Here is a 16,030-nt window from a genome sequence, read left to right as displayed (position 1 = left end):
ACACATGCATACACACACACACACACAGATTAACAAAATTTCCGCAATTTTAACTTGAAACAACTTTGTCCAGATATTATTGTAACTCCTGATAAAAGTAAAAATTGAGATTGTCCAAAACGTTATTCTGCTTCTGAAGATATTGTACTCACACAGCTGCTAGCAATGGGATTTCATCCTGGGAGAGTTGAATTTGGCTGAATTCCCTTTGGTTTAGGCAGTGAGGAGATTCCAGTGAATTCGGCTCAGGGAGCACCCAAAGGGTAGCACGGTGGTTAGCACTGCTGCCTCCGAGCACTAGGAACTTGGGTTCAATTCCAGCCTTGGGTGACTGTCTCTGTGGAGTTTGCACATTCCCCCCTTATCTGTGTGAGCTTCTAATGGGTGATCCAGTTTCCTACCACAAACTGTGTAGGTTCGGTGGATTGGTCACGCTAAATTGTCTGTAGTGTTCAGGGATTTTTAGGTTAGCTTCATTAGTCAGGTGTAAATATAGGGCTATGGGTTGGGAAGGTTGGTATGGAGTTGCTGGGCCGAAGGGCCTGTTTCAACACTGCAGGGATTCTATAAAAATAAGAATGGTAACGATGACTGCAGATTTTTTTTTAGCTCACGCACGTTGCTGTGATGAGGAACCCCAAAGGAGAGAGTGCAAGAGGCCATTCTTTTTCGGGCAGATTACAGTTTCTCCCTCTCTGAGTTGAATCACACAATAATATCATCCTCTCCCAAACTGCACCATGTGAGGTCTCCTTGTACATTGTCAAAACTATGTCTCCATCACATTCCCTGTTCCATGTAGGTACATCATTGCTACTGTCATACACCGAGCCATATCCTTAGCAGAAAATGGTCTCGGCCGATTTGAAATATGTTTACATGGCCCTGCATCAATAAAAAATAAAATAATTAATGTATTCAGAATACCTGTGTTAAAATGCATGCATTTTGTAACAAATACAGAAATTTGCTGGAAAAGCTCAGCAGGTCTGTCAGCATCCAGATGCCTTTTACATGCAGTAGTCGGACCAGCCTCCATCACTTCCTCTGGCAGCTCATTCCATACGCACACCACCCTCTGTGTGAAAAGGTGCCCTTTAGGCCTCATCAAAACTTTTCCCCTCTGGTTCAGAGTCAGGGACACTACCCACTACACTACCATACCCAGACTTGGGTCATATTTTAGTGCCCACTTTCAGCTCAGTGTGGATTTATTATAATCAGGTTCCCATGACTGAACTACACAAAACACTTTGTATTGTTAAACAAATACAAGATATTTGTCTCAACTGTAGGATATTGAGTGTACTTGCTATGCTATCAAAGTTAACTATAAACATCTTTAATTGCTATTATCTGTAGTCTGCAATATTAAGGAAAGAAATCCTGCAAACACACTCTGCCCAATGAAGAGTCTTAAATAGATATTTATTACTGAACACCAGAGACGAAGGAAGAGCTTAATTTCTGACTCCAAAACACCGATCACTCTTACCCACCTCTAACGTGCGACTGCCCTCTTCCTAAAACCATGAAGTGACACCAGGCCGCTGATTACTGTCCAGCCTCTCCTCCCCACTGACTGTGTCTGCAATCTGTCCCTCCTCTCCCTAACCACACAAGGCAAACCAAGCTCAGGGTCTTTGTGATAATCAAGGCCGGAGTGTGCAAGCCTCCTGGAGAGGGAGATGGGCATTTTAAAATTGAAGGGTGAGGGGGAGGTGACAGTAATATCACACACTGGGCTGAGGGGTGGCAGATGGAGTTTAGTTTGGATTAATGCGAGGCATTGGATTTGGTAAATCAAACAAGAACAGGACCTATACAATTAAAAGTAGGGACTTTGTCAGTGTTGTAGAACAGAGGCCTAGGCCGTCAGGTTTAATTCTTTAAAATTTGCATCTCATATAAATATTGTGGTAAAGAAGGTGTTTAACACACTTTTCTTCATTGGTCAGACCCTTTGAGTATCGGAATTGGGACGTCATGTTGTGGTTGTACAGGACATTAGTGAGACCTCTTCTGGAATACAGTGTCCAGTCTGGTCATCCTGCCCGCTCATTCCATAGGCACACCACCCTCTGGGTGAAAAAGCTGCCCCTAAGGTCACTTTTAAATGTTTCCCCTCTCACCTTAAGTCTATGTCCTCTAGTTTTGGACTCCCTGTGCCCTAAGAAAATACCTTGACTCTTCACTTTAATATTATTGACCTTGATATTATTAAACTGGAGAGGGTTCAGAAGAGTTTAACCTGGATGTTGCTGGGAAAGGAGGGAGTGAGCTACAAGGAGAGGCTGGGTAGGCTGGGACTGTTTTCACTGAAGCATATGAGATTCTGCGGTAACTTTACACAAGGGCTGATGTCTTTTCCCTAGAGTTGGGGATTCAAAACTGAGGGATATTTTAAGATGTGAGGAAAAAGATTTACAAAAGTCAGGAGAGGTAATTATGTAAGACAGAATCTGGCTTGGGTGTGGAATGAACTTCTAGAGGAAGTGGTGAAAGCAGGGACAGTTACAACGTTTAAAGGACATTTAGATCAGTCCATGGATAAGACATCAGTTTGGATGGTGCTGTGAGCAGCTGCCTTCTCCCTCCCCCTCTCTGAATGAATCTCTGTTGGTTTTTACCCTCTGCCAATGTCTGTGCAGTGGCGTGGGGAGGCCAGCAGAGGGTGGCATTGCATCACTTTAAGCACCACAGAGACTGCCAGACCTGCCCCACACACAGACACACAGATACACACAGCAATTGTTAGGACACAACATTGAGCTCATCTGGTAATATAAACTAAACATAAAGAAACGCTCAATTTGCCTTGTAAACTGTTAAAATATGAGTGACAGAGAACTCCCAAATTCCACTGTTTAAACAAAAATATCAATTTATTTTTTAACTCTGAAAGTGAACATTTTACATCAACTGTTCACAACTCTGAGACCCCCTTTCTCTTAACTGCTTATTTCCCCATTCCAACTCTACAGCAATTACATAAACGTAATTTCAAAACCACACAGCAGCTGTTGTTTCATCTGACCTCACACCAAGATCCTTTTTTCCCATCTTTCCTGGGAAGACTGGCTCATGTTACAGGATGTTATCGAAGTGTCTACATTTCAGCATTCTGAAAGCTGGGAACACATCCTTCCATGATACTGTCTCTCAGTTTCCCCCTCTCTGTCTATTTCCTAAACCCCTCCCATGTGGTGATATTTAAACTGAGTCCCCCGCCATCTCTCTCTGGCAGTGAGGTTCATACCCACAGCACACCCTTGTTAGGGCAACAATGGAGAGATGGAGCTGTAAATGGGTGGGAGCTGCACATCCTGTCACTTCCAGCCCGGGCTGCAAGTTTCCCCACACTGGGCAGGGATCTAACACAGTGTTACTGAGCAATGCCCTGGAGTGGGGTACAGAGCTCCACATGCTGGGAGGGTAACTGCTCCTGGGTTACAGATCAATGCACTGGGGTGGTGTACACAGTCCTACATGCTGGGAGGGTAACTGCTCCTGGGTTACAGATTAATGCAATGCGGTGGTGTACATAATCCTACATTCTGGGAGGGAAGCTGCTCCTAGTTTACAGATGAATCCATGGGTGATCACTGCACAGGTCGCTGTGCTGGTCAGACTATCTAGTTGAGGTTTATAGATAACACAATGATGTGGTTTGTGCAGCTCCCAATGCTGGATGGATATTTGTTTCAGGTTTAGACATGAGTGCCCTGTTCTGTTTTGCAAAGCTCCCCATCCTGGACAGATATCTTTTCTGGGTTTATAGATCAATGCACTGCTGTGGTCTGCACAGCTCCCCGTCCTGGACAGATATCTAGTCCGGGTTTATAGATCAATGCACTGCTGTGGTCTGCGTTGCTTCCCATGCTGAATACTTGCTGGAGGAACACCGCAATCCAGGCAGCATCAGGAGGTATAGAATTTGATGTTTCAGGTGTAGCCCTCCTTCAGGATCCTTACAGAATGGTTACACCTCCTGATGCTGGCAGCATTGCTGTGTTCTCACAGCTTCCTGCCTGTCTTCTTTGGACTCTAGCATCTGCAGCTTTTCTCTCTCTATCACAGCTTCCAAAACTGGACAGATGTCGAGCCTGCGTTTGAAGATAAGTGCCCTGATCTGATCTGTGTGTAGTGTTCCACTCTGGACAGATTGCTGGGTTGTATTGACCAGTGTAATGGATGAATCTGGACAGATTGCTGGGTTGTACTGTCCCAGTGTAATGGATGAATCTGGACAGATTGCTGGATTGTATTGACCAGTGTAATGGATGAATCTGGACAGATTGCTGGGTTGTACTGAGCAGGACACTGTCCTGGTCTACACAATGTTCCACGGTGAACAGATATCTCCCTCTGGGTGTATGGTTTCTGGGCTGGTTCTGTGAGGTGGATTGAGAATGTGGTATAACTAACCATTTCAGCTGATCTGGGAATGCCTTGAGTTCCCATTCCTGTGATTGGACCTTCCGTCTCTCACCCCATTAATGTTACAGTGTGTCCAGGCACAGGACATCATGTTTGTGGGGTGGATAGGGGGGAAAGGTCATGGACAGGTCAAGGGGTTAGCTAGAACGTTCTGTCCCCAACATTCTATAACTGACATTCCCCGGAACGTTCTGTACCAGACATTCTATAACTGACATTCCCCGGAACGTTCTGTCCCTGACATTCTATAACTGACATTCCCCGGAACGTTCTGTCCCCAACATTCTATAACTGACATTCCCCGGAACGTTCTGTCCCTGACATTCTATAACTGACATTCCCCGGAACGTTCTGTCCCCAACATTCTATAACTGACATTCCCCGGAACGTTCTGTACCAGACATTCTATAACTGACATTCCCAGGAACGTTCTGTCCCTGACATTCTATAACTGCCATTCCCCGGAACGTTCTGTCCCTGACATTCTATAACTGACATTCCCAGGAACGTTCTGTCCCCAACATTCTATAACTGACATTCCCCGGAACGTTCTGTCCCTGACATTCTATAACTGACATTCCCCGGAACGTTCTGTCCCTGACATTGTTTGTGAACGGCCGGATGTCAGTGAATTGAACAAACGATAATATCCCGAGGGAAGAGATCCCGTTCCAGGGAGAAGGAGACACTGTTCCGAAGGCCCCTCGGGCAGTTAAAGGGGTGAATACGTTTTCCCTGTGTTTACATTTCTCCACGACACAGGATCGACCACAATTTAGACCAAAATACAGGAATTCCCAAACTCCGTTTGTCTTCAGGAAACTGGGAGAGAATCCTTCAGGACAGCAACGTTTCCACCCTTCGTATTAGGAACTGGGAAGGAGTGACCTGTGTCTGCTCTCGAGTGATCGAGTGTGTGGGAATGTTCTAGAAACCATCTGTCCTTTTGGATGTGTCTCTGTGTGTTTGGGGAGGGAGGGTTTCTTGTGGTTTATGTCACATTTTTGTCAGTAATTCCGACCTTCCCATTTGTTATTCTAGCTCCAATTATTTTAATAAATCCCTGAATACAGGGACACATTTGAAAATCTCACTGGGTCCCCGATCAAACGGGTCCCTTTGCCTCCAGGCTGATGGATAATGGGTTTGTTTTCCTTCCTCACAGTTAACGTAGTGACCATCTACGTCCTGCTTTATAAAGATTGTGGATTGTCTCCATGTGTCAGACGTTACCTGGGGGCCATGGCAGCGGCGGATCTCCTGGTCATTATCCTCGACCTGATCCTGAGACACATTCCCATTGTCTATCGGGAACAGTTTTATTTCCTGAAGGACTCCGTCCCCGTGTGTAATATCCACGCCGTCCTGCTTTATGCAGCCACTGACTGCTCTGTCTGGTTCACCGTCACTTTCACCTTTGATCGGTTTGTGGCCATTTGTTGCCAGAAGCTGAAAAGTAAATATTGCAGTGAGAAAACGGCGGCTGTGGTTCTGGGAGCAGTGACTGTGCTGAGCTGTTTAAAGAACATTTCCTGGTATTTTATGTTCACGACTCGGTATGTGCTGATGAACGTCCCCTGGTTTTGTGATGTAACAGTCGCTGTTCTATTCTCCAGTGTCTGGGTCACAATCGAGTTCCTCCACCACATTCTAACCCCGTGTGTCCCATTTCTCCTGATTCTGCTGCTCAATGTTCTCACCGTCAGACACATTTTAGTGACCAGCAGAGCCCGCAGGAGACTCCGCACTCACACCAATGGGGACGCTCAGTCTGACACTGAAATGAGGAACCGAAAAAAATCCATCATTTTACTGTTTGTGATCTCGGCCAATTTCATCCTGTTATGGTCAATGTTAATGCTGTATTCTATATGGTACCGGATGTTGTTTATTGGGTATCGGTCTGTGTATCTCCATCCCTTTGTGCAGGATTTGGGCTTCATGCTGCAGCTCCTCAGTTGCTGCACAAACACCGCGATTTATGCCGTGACCCAGACTAAGTTCAGGCAGCAGCTGAAGAATGTGCTGAAATATCCCTTCACCCAAAACCATCCATCCATCAAATTCCCTCATTAATCAATCCATCCGGGATTTTCTCATTTCAGTTCAGTGTTTCAGCGATGAAGATCACTTCCACTTGTGAACAATAAAAATGTTGATTAAAGCGTGCCGAGCAGCAGAGTGACCGATGTTGTTGTGTGTCTTTGTGTTGGAGAAGCTGAGCTGGAGAGAGACAGACTCAGCTCCAAGTCCTGGTCCTCAGGGAAGGGGAGGGCACCGAGCCCTGAGCTCAGGAGCTGGGTTTAACTCCCTATGTCCCCTCCTCCCCAACCTGCACTCCCCATTTCATCTTCCCCACCACTTTCTACTCAATTCTCTCCCTTTCTCACATCACCCTCCTCTTCACACTCCCTCGTTCCCCCTCTCTCACACCCGCCAACCCCGGTTTCTGCACCTGCCTACACTCTTCCCTTTCCCCTCACCCTCATTCTCTCTGTTCTGCCGTCTCTGCCTCCCTGAGCAGTTCCATCTACACCCCATTTTCCCCTCCTCCTACCTCCCACATCTCCCACCCTCCACCACAGGCAGCCTCAAGATCAACCACACCCCCACCCCCCAGTCTCTGGGTCAGAGGAAGTGGGAAGAACCAGGGAAACAGAGTGTGTCTGAGAGAGAGGGAGGGAGGGTGAGAGATTCAGTCAGATAGAAACAGATGGAAGTGGGGAAAGCAAGAGAGGGAGAGAGAGACACTGATTGAGGGGGGTCAAGAGTGAGAAGGTGGAGAGAGAGTGAAGGAGTGGGAGGAAAGAGAGAGGGGGCAAGGGAGAGATAGGGTGAGATACTGGAGGGCAATAGAGGGGAAGGAGGGAGGGGAGGGAGAGACAGAGAGGGAGGGGGAGGGAAGATCAAGAGGGAGGGAGAGGGCTAGAGAGGGGATGGGAGACGGGTGGAGTGCGAGAGAGGGGGACGGCGAGAGACGGGGAGGGCGAGAGTGGGGGAGAGTGAAAGAGGGGGAGGGCGAGAAAGGGGAGAGTGCGAGGGAGGGAGGGGACGAGAGAGGGGATGGAGAATGGGGAGGGCGACAGAGGGGAGAGCTTAAGAGAGGGGAGGACGAGACAGGGGAGGGAGTGAAGGGAGGGCGAGAGAAGGGGAGCGCGAGAGAGGAGGATGGCGATACAAAGGAGGATGAGAGACGGTAGGGGGAGAGGGAAGGGCGAGAGAGGGGAGACCAAGAGAGGGGAGGGAAGGGAGGGGAGGGCGAGACGGGGTGAGTGTGAGAGAGGGGGAAGGCGAGTGGGAGGGAGAGGGCGAGAGAGGAGAGGGCGAGAGGGAGGGGGCGAGAGAGGGGATGGGAGAGAAGGGGAGTGCGAGAGAGGGGAGGGCGAGAGTGGGGGAGGGCGAGAGTGGGGGAGGGCGAGAGAGGGGAGGGAGGGAGGGAGGGGTGGGCGAGAGGGAGGGAGAGGGCGAGAGAGGGTAGTGTCAGAGAGGGGGAGGACGAGAGAGAGGGGAGGGAGAGGAGGAGGGCAAGAGAGGGTAGGGAAGGAAGGGCGGGAGGGAGGGAGACGGTGAGAGAGTGGAGGGAGGGGGAGTGCGAGAGGAAAGGACAGGATGAGAAAGGGGATAGGAAAGATAGAGAGCGCGAGTGAGGGGGAGGGCAAGCGAGGGGAGGATGAAAGAGGGGGAGACGGAGGGGAGGGCGAGAGGGAGGGAGAGTGCGAGAGAGGTGAGGGAGTGTGGGAAGGGCGAGAGAGGGGGAGAGGGAGGGGAGGGAGAGTGGGGAGAGGTTGAGAGAGGGGACGACGAGACCGGGGAGGGAGGGAGGGGAGGGTGAGAGACGAGGAGCGTGAGAGAGAGTAAGGCGGGAGAGGGGAGGGCAAGAGAGAGGGGAGAGCGAGAGAGGGGGACGGAGAGAGGGGGACAGAGAGAGGGGGGCAGAGTGAAGGGAGAGAGAGATGGGGGGACCGAGAAAGGGAGACTGAGAGAGGGGGACTGAGAAACGGGGACAGAGAGAAGGGGGACAGAGAAAGGTGGGACGGAGAAAGGTGGGACAGAGCGAGGTGGGACAGAGCGAAGGAGGGACAGAGCGACGGGGGACAGAGACGGGGGGATAGAGAGAGAGGGGACAGAGAGAGTGGGGACTGAGAGAGGGGGACAGAGAGAGGTGGACAGAGAGAGTGGGGACAGAGAGAGTGGGGACAGAGAGGGGGGTCAGCGAGAGGTTGACAGCGAGAGTGGGGACAGTGAGGGGGGAACAGAGAGGGGGGGACGGAGAGAGGGGGGACCGTGAGAGAGGGGAGAGTAGGGGGGACAGAGAGGCGGGACAGAGAGGAGTACAGAGAATGGGGGGACAGAGAGTCGGGGACAGAGAGAGGGGAGACAGTGAAAGGGGGGACAGCGAAGGGGAACAGAGATGGGAACATAGAGAGGTGGACATAGAGAGGGGGACATAGAGAGGGGGACATAGATAGTAGGACATAGAGAGGGGGCATGGGGGGGACAGCGAGGGGGGACAGCAATGGGGGTTCAGGTAGAGCGGGAACAGAGAGGGTCACAGAGAGAGGGACAGAGAGGAGGGGGACAGGGGGGGGACAGCGAGAGGGGGACAGCGAGAGTGGGGACAGTGAGGGGGGATAGAGAAGAGGGACAGAGAGGGGGGACAGAGAGTTGGTTAAGACAGTGGCGATTGGGCGACAGAGAGAGTGGGGACAGAGAGGTGGCAGAGAGAGAGGGAGCAGAGGGAGACGGGGACAGTGAGACGGGGCCAGTGAGAGGGGGACAGAGAGAGTGGGGACAAAGAGAGGGGGACAGAGAGAGGGAGCACAGAGAGGGGGCACAAAGAGAGAAAGGGGGTCTTAGGGGGGCAGAGAGGGAGGTTCAAGGAAAGCGGGGTCAGAGCGAGGGGGGACAGAGAGATGGGGTGAGGCAAGGGGTGGAAAGAGAGAGGGACAGAGAGGAGGGGGACAGAGAGGAGGGGGACAGAGAGAGGGGCAGAGAGGGAGGGACAGAGTGAGGGAGCAGATAGAGACAGGGACAGAGAGTGGGGGACAGAGAGAGTGGGGATAGTGAGAGTGGGTCACAGAGTGGGGACAGAGAGAGGGGGGACAGAGAGGGGGGGACAGAGAGGGGGGACAGAGAGAGGGGAGACAGAGAGAGGGGGGACAGAGAGAGGGGGACAGAGAGAGGGGGACAGAGAGAGGGGGGACAGAGAGAGGGGTAATAGAGAGGGGGGGACAGAGAGAGGGTGTTCAGAGAGAGGGGAACAGAGATATGATGGACAGAGAGAGCGGGACAGAGAAAGGCACAGAGAGGGGGGCAGAGAGAGGGGATACTGAGAGTGGGTCACAGAGTGGGGACAGAGAGAGGGGGGACAGAGAGTGGGGGGCAGAGAGAGTGGGGATAGTGAGAGTGGGTCACAGAGTGGGGACAGAGAGAGAGGGGACAGAGAGTGGGGGGCAGAGAGAGTGGGGATAGTGAGAGTGGGTCACAGAGTGGGGACAGAGAGAGGGGGGACAGAGAGAGGGGGGACAGAGAGGTGGGGACAGAGAGAGGGGGGACAGAGAGAGGGGGGACAGAGAGAGGGGTAATAGAGAGGGGGGGACAGAGAGAGGGTGTTCAGAGAGAGGGGAACAGAGATATGATGGACAGAGAGAGCGGGACAGAGAAAGGCACAGAGAGGGGGGCAGAGAGAGGGGGATACTGAGAGTGGGTCACAGAGTGGGGACAGAGAGAGGGGGGACAGAGAGTGGGGGACAGAGAGAGTGGGGATAGTGAGAGTGGGTCACAGAGTGGGGACAGAGAGAGGGGGGACAGAGAGAGGGGGGACAGAGAGGGGGGGACAGAGAGAGGGGGGACAGAGAGAGGGGGACAGAGAGAGGAAGACAGAGAGAGGGGGGACAGAGAGAGGGGGAATAGAGAGGGGGGACAGAGAGAGGGTGTTCAGAGAGAGGGGGACAGAGATATGATGGACAGAGAGAGGGGGACAGAGAAAGGCACAAAGAGGGGGGCAGAGAGAGGGGGATACTGAGAGTGGGTCACAGAGTGGGGACAGAGAGAGGGGGACAGAGAGAGGGGGACAGTGAGATGATAGACAGAGAGTGGGGACACAGAAAGGGACAGAGAGAGGGGGAAGAGAGAGGAGGATAGAGAGCGCAGGAAGTTAGAGTGAGCGGACAGAGAGAGATGGTCCAGAGAGTTGGGGCACAGAGATGGGGGACAAAGAGAGAGGGGCAGAGGAGGGGACAGAGAGAGCAGGATAGAGAGGGGGGTAGAGACAGTGGGAACAGAGAGAGGGGGGTCAGAGAGACGGGGGACAGGGGACAGAGAGGGGGGACAGAAAAAGGGGGAACCGTGAGAGAGGGTACAGAGGGGGGTCAGAGATAGGGGGGACAGTGAGAGAGGGGACAGAGAAAGGGGGACAGAGAGACGGGAAAGAGAGTGGGGGAACAGGGGGTACAGAGAGAGGGGGACTGAGAAAGAGGGACAGAGAGAGGGGGACAGAGACACGAGGACAGAGACAGGGGACAGAGAGAGGGGGACAGAGAAAGGGGGACAGAGAAAGGGGGACAGAGAAAGGGGGGACAGTGAGTGGGGACAGAGAGAGGGGGCAGAGAGAGAGTGGGACAGTGAGAGATGGACAGAGAGAGTGGGTCAGAGAAAGGGGGGACAGTGAGTGGGGACAGAGAGAGGGGGCAGAGAGAGACTGGGACAGTTAGAGATGGAGAGAGTGAGGGGGACACAAAGAGGGGGGACAGAGAGGAGGGGGGACAGAGAGAGACTCGGACAGTGAGAGATGGACAGAGAGGAGGGGGGACAGAGAGAGACTCGGACAGAGTGAGGTGAACAGAGAGAGGGGGGACAGAGAGAGGGGGACAGAGAGGAGGGGGACAGAGGGGGTGGACAGAGGGGGGGACAGAGGGGGGACAGAGGGGGGGACAGAGTGAGAGTGGGTCATAGGGGGCACAGAGAGAGGTTCAGGGAGAGAGGGGACAGAGAGAGGGAGACGGAGCAAGGGGAGGACAGAGAGAGGGACAGAGAGAAGGGGGACAGAGAGGAGGCGGACAGAGAAGGGCAGTGAGTGGGGGGCAGAGAGAGGGGGACAGAGAGAAGGGGACAGAGAGTGGGAGACAGAGAGCGCGGGCAGAGATAGACTGGGACAGTGAGAGATGGACAGTGAGAGGGGTCAGGGAGAGTGGGGACAGAGATAGAGGGGCAGAGAGAGGGGGACAGTGAGAGGGGCGACAGTGAGAGGGGCGACAGTGAGAGGGGGACAGAGTGAGCGGGACAGAGAGATGGGGACAGAGAGAGGGGGACAGAGAAACAGGACAGAGAGAGGGAAGACAGAGAGAGTCTGGGACAGTGAGAGATAGACAGAGAGAGAGGGTCAGAGAGAGTGGGGGCAGTGAGAGTGGGACAGACATAGTGGGACAGAGAGAGGGGCGACAGTGAGAGGGGGGGAGAGAGATGGGGACAGAGAGAGGGGGACACAGAGAGAGGGGGGACAGAGAGACAGGACAGAGAGAGGGGGGCAGAAGAGACTGGGACAGTGAGAGATGGACAGAGAGAGGGGTAATAGAGAGAGGGGGGCAGGGAGAGGGGGGCAGAGAGGGGGGATAAGAGAGGGGGGACAGAGAGGGCGGTCATAGAGAAGGGGGAAAGAGACAGGGGACAGTGAGAGGGGGAGAGTGAGAGGGGGACAGTGAGAGGGGAGACAGAGAGAGGTGGACAGAGAGAGGGGGGACAGAGAGAGGGAGGACAGGGAGAGGGGGGACAGAGAGAGGGACACATAGAGAGGGGGACAGATGGGGCAGAGAAATGGGTGACAGTGAGACGGGGACAGAGAGAGGGGACAGAGAGAGGGGAGACAGAGAGAGGGGCGACAGTGAGAGGGGGACAGAGTGAGGGGGACAGAGAGATGGGGACAGAGAGAGGGGGCACAGAGAGAGGGGGTCAGAGAGACAGGACAGAGAGTGGGGGGCAGAGAGAGAATGGGACAGTGAGAGATGGACAGAGAGAGGTGTGACAGAGAGAGTTGTGACAGAGAGAGGGGGACAGTGAGAGTGGGACAGACATAGTGGGACAGAGAGAGGTGCGACAGTGAGAGGGGAGACAGCGAGAGGGGGACAGAGAGAGGGGGAAAGAGAGAGGGGGACACAGGGAGAGGGGGACAGAGAGACAGGACAGAGAGAGGGGGCAGAGAGAGACTGCGACAGTGAGAGATGGACAGAGAGATGGGTAATAGAGAGAGGGGGGCAGAGAGAGGGGTGAGAGAGAGGGGGGATAGAGAGAGGGGGGACAGAGAGGGAGGTCATAGAGAAGGGGGACACAGAGAGGGGACAGTGAGAGGGGGACAGTGAGAGGGGACAGTGAGAGGGGAGACAGAGAGGGGATTCATAGAGAAGGGGGACAGAGAGGGGACAGTGAGAGGGGAAAATGAGAGGGGGTCAGAGTGAGGGGGCACAGAGCAAGGGGCTACAGAGAGAGCGGGACAGAGAGAGGGCGACAGAGAGAAGGGGACAGAGAAAGAGGGACAGACAAAGGGAGACAGAGAAAGGGGACAGAGAGAGGGGGACAGAGAGAGGGGGGACAGAGCGGAGGGGACAGAGAGAGGGGGGAACGTGAGAGGGGAACAGTGAGAAGGGGACAGTGAGAGGGGGACAGACATAGTGGGACAGAGAGAGGGGCAACAGTGAGAGGGGAGACAGTGAGAGGAGGATAGAGAGAGGGGGACAGAGAGAGGGGGGCACAGAGAGAGGGGGACAGAGAGACAGGACAGAGAGAGATGGGCAGAGAGAGACTGGGACAGTGAGAGATGGACAGAGAGAGGGGAGACAGAGAGAGGGGTAATAGAGAGAAGGGGGCAGGGAAGGGGGACAGAGAGGGGGGATAGAGAGAGCGGGGATAGAGAGGGGTGTCATAGAGAAGGGGGACAGAGAGAGGGGACAGTGAGAGGGGGACAGTGAGAGGGGGACCGTGAGAGGGGAGACAGAGAGTGGTGGACAGAGAGAGGGACACATAGAGAGGGGGACAGACGGGGCAGAGAAATGGGTGACAGTGAGACGGGGACAGAGAGAGGGGACAGAGAGAAGGGAGACAGAGAGATGGGCGACAGTGAGAGGGGGACAGAGTGAGAGGGACAGAGAGATGGGGACAGAGAGAGAGGGGGTCAGAGAGACAGGACAGAGAGTTGGGGGGCAGAGAGAGAATGGGACAGTGAGAGATGGACAGAGAAAGGTGTGACAGAGAGAGGTGTGACAGAGAGAGGTGTGACAGAGAGAGGTGTGACAGAGAGAGGGGAGACAGAGAGAGAGGGACAGAGAAAGGGGGATAGAGAGAGGGGGACACAGGGAGAGGGGGACAGAGAGACAGGACAGAGAGAGGGGGCAGAGAGAGACTGCGACAGTGAGAGATGGACAGAGAGATGGGTAATAGAGAGAGGGGGCAGAGAGAGGGGTGAGAGAGAGGGGGGATAGAGAGAGGGGGGACAGAGAGGGGTGTCATAGAGAAGGGGGACAGAGAGAGGGGACAGAGAGAGGGGGTCAGAGTGAGGGGAGACAGAGCGAGGGAGTACAGAGAAAGCGGGAAAGAGAGAGGGCGACAGAGAGAAGGGGACAGAGAAAGAGGGACAGACAAAGGGAGACAGAGAAAGGGGACAGAGAGAGAGGGACAGAGAGAGGGGAGACAGAGAGAGGGGCAACAGTGAGAGGGGAGACAGTGAGAGGAGGATAGAGAGAGGGGGACAGAGAGAGGGGGACACAGAGAGAGGGGAACAGAGAGACAGGACAGAGAGAGATGGGCAGAGAGAGACTGGGACAGTGAGAGATGGACAGAGAGAGGGGAGACAGAGAGAGGGGTAATAGAGAGAAGGGGGCAGGGAGAGGGGGGACAGAGAGGGGGGATAGAGAGAGGGGGACAGAGAGGGAGGTCATAGAGAGTGGGGACAGAGAGAGGGGACAGTGAGAGGAGGACAGTGAGAGGGGGACAGTGAGAGGGGAGACAGAGAGAGGTGGACAGAGAGATGGGGGACAGAGAGAGGGGGGACTGGGAGTGGGGGACAGAGAGAGGGACACAGAGAGGGGGACAGATGGGGCAGAGAAATGGGTGACAGTGAGACGGGGACAGAGAGTGGGGACAGAGGGAGGGGAGACAGAGAGAGGGGCGACATTGAGAACGGGACAGAGTGATAGGGACAGAGAGATGGGGACAGAGAGAGGGGGACAAAGAGACCGGGGACAGAGAGAGACTGGGACAGTGATAGATGGACAGAGAGAGGGGATACAGAGAGAGGTGTGTCAGAGAGAGGGGGACAGTGAGAGTGGGACAGACATAGTGGGACAGAGAGAGGTGCGACAGTCAGAGGGGAGACAGTGAGAGGGGGACAGAGAGAGGGGAAAAGAGAGAGGGGGACACAGAGAGAGAGGGGCAGAGAGACAGGAAGAGGGAGGGGGCAGAGAGAGGGGTGAGAGAGATGGGGATAGAGAGAGGGGGACAGAGAGGGGGGTCATAGAGAAGGGGGACACAGAGAGGAGACAGTGAGAGGGGCCAGAGAGGGGGGAGACAGAGAGGGGATTCATAGTGAAGGGGGACAGAGAGAGGGGACAGTTAGAGGGGGACAGTGAGACGGGGACAGTGAGAGGGGGGACAAAGAGAGGGACACAGAGAGAGGGGGACAGATGGGGCAGAGAAATGTGTGACAGTGAGACGGGGACAGAGAGAGGGGACAGAGGGAGAGGGACAGAGGGAGGGGGACAGAGAGTGGGCGAAAGAGAGAGGGGGACAGAGAGAGGTGGTCAGACAGATGGGGTACAGAGAGAGGGGGTACAGAGAGAGCGGCAAAGAGAGAGGGTGACAGAGAGAGGGGGACAGAGAAAGGGGGACAGAGAAAGGGGGACAGAGAAAGGGTGACAGAGAAAAGGGGACAGTGGGAGGGGGGCAGTGTGAAGGGGACAGTGAGAGTGGGACAGACATAGTGGGACAGAGAGCGGGACGACAGTGAGAGGGAAGACAGTGAGAGGGGGACAGAGTGAGGGGGGACAGAGAGAGGGGGACACAGAGAGAGGGGGGACAGGAAGACAGGACAGACAGAGGGGGGCAGAGAGAGACTGGGACAATGAGTGATGGACAGAGAGAGGGGGGACAGAGAGAGGGGTGACAGAGAGGGGGGTCATAGAGAAGGGGGTCAGAGAGAGGGGAGAGAGAGAGATGGACAGAGAGAGGGGTAATAGACAGAGGGGGGCAGAGAGAGGGGGACAGAGAGGGGGGATAGAGAGAGGGGGGACAGAGAGGGGGGATAGAGAGGGGTGTACAGAGAGGGGGGTCATAGAGAAGTGGACAGAGAGAGGGAACAGTGAGAGGGGGACAGTGAGAGCGGGACAGTGAGAGGGGCACAGTGAGAGGGGAGACAGAGAGAGGTGGACAGAGAGAGAGAGGGGGGCAGAGAGTGGGGATAGAGAGCGGGGGGACAGAGAAGTGGGGTCATAGAGAAGGGGGACAGAGAGGGGAGACAGTGAGAGGTGGACAGAGAGAGGGGGGACAGTGAGAGGGGGGACAGAGACAGAGGGACAGAGAGAGAGGAACAGAGAGAGAGGGGAAC

General features: G+C 54.3%; 1 long non-coding RNA gene across 1 annotated transcript in view; it reads right to left on the bottom strand.

The window, feature by feature from the left end:
* Positions 1-5,677: 5,677 nt before the first annotated feature.
* The window catches only part of LOC140470084 (uncharacterized), a 104,273-nt gene continuing 93,920 nt past the window's right edge, over positions 5,678-16,030 (bottom strand). The window contains exon 3 of the long non-coding RNA XR_011956359.1: positions 5,678-5,889. This is a non-coding gene — a long non-coding RNA (uncharacterized lncRNA). The remainder of the gene's footprint in view (positions 5,890-16,030) is intronic.

This window comes from Chiloscyllium punctatum, chromosome 50 (genome assembly GCF_047496795.1).
Source record: "Chiloscyllium punctatum isolate Juve2018m chromosome 50, sChiPun1.3, whole genome shotgun sequence".
In the NCBI taxonomy this organism is placed as follows: Eukaryota; Metazoa; Chordata; class Chondrichthyes; order Orectolobiformes; family Hemiscylliidae; genus Chiloscyllium; species Chiloscyllium punctatum.
This window is presented reverse-complemented; position numbering and strand designations above follow the sequence as displayed.